We start from the raw sequence: 3779 nt of genomic DNA, 5'->3' as shown, positions 1-3779 counted from the left end.
TGGTTTGTGCATCCGCTATCAATAATCCAGCTTGAACCCCCGGATGCATAAACCTGCAAGGCAAATTTAGGCTTGGGACTTAGGTACCCAACTCTTGTTGGGTCCTACTAGGTTAGTCACAATTTCCTTAGGGACCCAAATGCAAGTTTTATCACCCTTGCATTTTGTCCCTAACTTTCTAGCAATTACCTTTCTATCCTTTCTACAAATTGCAAAGGAAGCATTCAAAGCATGATATATTGTAGAAGGCTCATTAACTTTCCTAGGAATATTAACAACATTCCTTCTACCAGCATTTCTATCATGCACATATGAAGAACTAGAAGCAAACATAGCATGAGAAAAATCATCGTAAGCATTATAACTCCTATAAGCATTTTTAGTTTGTCTCCTATCATGATACAAAAAGGCATGGTTCTTTTTAGCACTAGTAGCCATAGGGGCCTTCCCTTTCTCCTTAGCGGGAATGGGAGCCTTATGGCTTGTTAAGTTCTTGGCTTCCCTCTTGAAGCCAAGTCCATCCTTAATTGAGGGGTGTCTACCGATCGTGTAGGCATCCCTTGCAAATTTTAGTTTATCAAATTCATTCTTGCTAGTCTTAAGTTGGGCATTAAGACTAGCCAATTCCTCAGTTAATTTGGAAATTGAAACTAAATGATCACTACAAGCATCAACATCGAAATCTTTACACCTAGTGCAAATCTCAACATGTTCTACACAAGAATTAGATTTACTAGCTACTTCTAGTTTAGCATTTAAGTCATCATTAACACTCTTTAAAGTAGCAATGGTTTCATGACAGGAAGATAATTCACTAGAGAGCATTTCATTCCTCTTAATTTCTAGAGCAAGAGATTTCTGAGCTTCTACAAATTTATCATGTTCTTCATACAACAAATCCTCTTGCTTTTCTAAAAGTATATTCCTATCATTCAGGGCATCAATCAATTCATTAATTTTGTCTACCTTGGTTCTATCTAATCCCTTGAATAAGCATGAGTAATCTATCTCATCATCGTCACTAGACTCATCCTCACTTGAAGAAGCATAAGTACTAGTATTATGAGTGCTTACTTTCTTCTCCCTTGCCATGAGGCAAGTGTGACGCTCGTTGGGGAAGAGGGATGACTTGTTGAAGGCGGTGGCGGCGAGTCCTTCATTGTCGGAGTCGGATGAAGAGCAGTCTGAATCTCACTCCTTGCCCAGATGAGCCTCGCCCTTTGCCTTCTTATAGTTCTTCTTTTTCTCCCTCTTGTTCCCTTGATCCTGATCACTATCATTGTCGGGACAGTTAGCAATAAAATGACCAAGCTTACCGCATTTGAAGCATGAGCGCTTCCCCTTGGCTTTGGTCTTGCTTGGCTGTCCCTTGCGACCTTTAAGCACCGTCTTGAATCTTTTGATGATGAGAGCCATCTCTTCATCATTAAGTCCGACCGCCTCAAACTGTGCCACCTTGCTAGGTAGCGCCTCCTTGCTTCGTGTTGCTTTGAGAGCAAGGGGTTGTGGCTCGTTGATCGGACCATTCAAGGCGTCATCCACGTACCTTGCCTCCTTAATCATCATTCGCCCACTAACGAATTTCCCAAGAACTTCTTCGGGTGACATCTTGGTGTACCTGGGATTTTCACGTATATTGTTTACCAAATGAGGGTCAAGAACGGTAAATGACCTTAGCATTAGGCGGACGACGTCGTGGTCCGTCCATCGCGTGCTCCAGTAGCTCCTTATTTTGTTGATAAGGGTCTTGAGCCGGTTGTATGTTTGCGTCGGCTCCTCCCCCCTTATCATCGCGAACCGTCCAAGTTCGCCTTCCACCAACTCCATTTTGGTGAGCAAGGTGACGTCGTTTCCCTCATGAGAGATCTTGAGGGTGTCCCAGATCTGCTTGGCATTGTCCAAGCCGCTCACCTTGTGATACTCGTCCCTGCACAAAGAGGCTAGCAACACAGTAGTGGCTTGTGCATTTCTATGAATCTGTTCATTAATAAACATAGGGCTATCCGAGCTATCAAATTTCATTCCACTTTCCACAATCTCCCAAATGCTTGGATGGAGAGAAAACAGGTGAGTACGCATTTTGTGGCTCCAAAATCCGTAATCCTCTCCATCAAAGTGAGGGGGCTTGCCAAGTGGAATGGGAAGCAATTGAGCATTTGAACTATGCGGGATGCGCGAATAATCGAAAGAAAAGTTTGAGTTAACCGTCTTTCGTTTATCGTAGTCGTCGTCATCCTTTTGGGAGGAGGAAGATTCGTCGCTGTCGTAGTAGACAATTTCCTTGATGCGCCTTGCCTTCTTCTTTCTCCCGTCTTTTCTCTTGTGGCCCGAGCCTGAGTCGGTGAGCTTGTCATCATTGGGCTCGTTGACGAAGGACTCCTTTTCCTTGTCGTTGATCACCATCCCCTTGCCTTTAGGATCCATCTCTTCGGGCGGTTAGTCCCTTTCTTGAAGAGAACGGCTCTGATACCAATTGAGAGCACCTAGAGGGGGGGTGAATAGGTGATCCTGTGAAACTTAAACTTATAGCCACAAAAACTTGTTAAGTGTTAGCACAATAATCGCCAAGTGGCTAGAGATGAGTCTCAACAAATCACAATACCACAAAAGATCAACACAGAGAAGACACAGTGGTTTATCCCGTGGTTCGGCCAAGTACAAAACTTGCCTACTCCATGTTGTGGTGTCCCAACGGACGAGAGTTGCACTCAACTCCTCTCAAGTGATCCAATGATCAACTTGAATACCACAGTGTTATGCTTTTCCTTTCAATATCCCGTTTGCGAGGAATCTCCACAACTTGGAGTCTCTCGCCCTTACACTTGAGATTCACAAAGAAATACGTAGTAAGGGAGGGAAGCAACACACACAAATCCACAGCAAAATGCGCACACACACGGCCTAGAATCGAGCTCAAAAGACTATCTCAAAGTTCTCACTAGAACGGAGCTCGAATCACTGAGAATGACAAACGGATGCGCAAAGACTGAGTGTGGATGATCAAGAATGCTCTAAGGTTGCTTGATGTACTCCTCCATGCGCCTAGGGGTCCCTTTTATAGCCCCAAGGCAGCTAGGAGCCGTTGAGAGCAATTCTGGAAGGCTGATCTTGCCTTCTGTCATCGGGCGCACCGGACAGTCCGGTGCACACCGGACACCGTCCGGTGCCCGATCTCCTTCCTAAAATGGCGCAGCCGACCGTTGCAGATCTGGGAGCCGTTGGCGCACCGGACATGTCCGGTGCACACCGGACAGTCCGGTGCCCCCCTCCGACCGTTGGCCCGACCACGTGTCATGCGCAGATCGCGCGGCCGACCGTTGGCCCGGCCGACCGTTGGCTCACCGGACAGTCCGGTGCACACCGGACAGTCCGGTGAATTTTAGCTGTACGCCGTCGGCGAATTCCCGAGAGCGACCACTTCGCTCGAGGCAGCCTGGCGCACCGGACACTGTCCGGTGCACCACCGGACAGTCCGGTGCTCCAGACCGAACAGCCTTTTGGCTGTACACAGCCAACTTTTCTCTGACTTGATTTCTCCTGTTTCAAGCACTTAGACACAATACATTAGTCTTCAAAACAATGTACTAAGGCTTAGAAACATACCTTTACTCTTGATTTGCACTTTGTCCATCCATGGGTATAGATTCACATTTAAGCACCTGTGTTGGCACTCAATCACCAAAATACTTAGAAATGGCCCAAGGGCACATTTCCCTTTCAGAGACAAGTCACTGTGCCGAAGCTTTATAGGTGATAGCTTCGGCATTGCTTTTGAGAGG

This window comes from Zea mays, chromosome 2, assembly GCF_902167145.1.
Source record: "Zea mays cultivar B73 chromosome 2, Zm-B73-REFERENCE-NAM-5.0, whole genome shotgun sequence".
NCBI lineage: Eukaryota > Viridiplantae > Streptophyta > Magnoliopsida > Poales > Poaceae > Zea > Zea mays.
The sequence above is the reverse complement of the archived record's forward strand: the minus strand, read 5'-3'. Positions refer to the sequence as shown.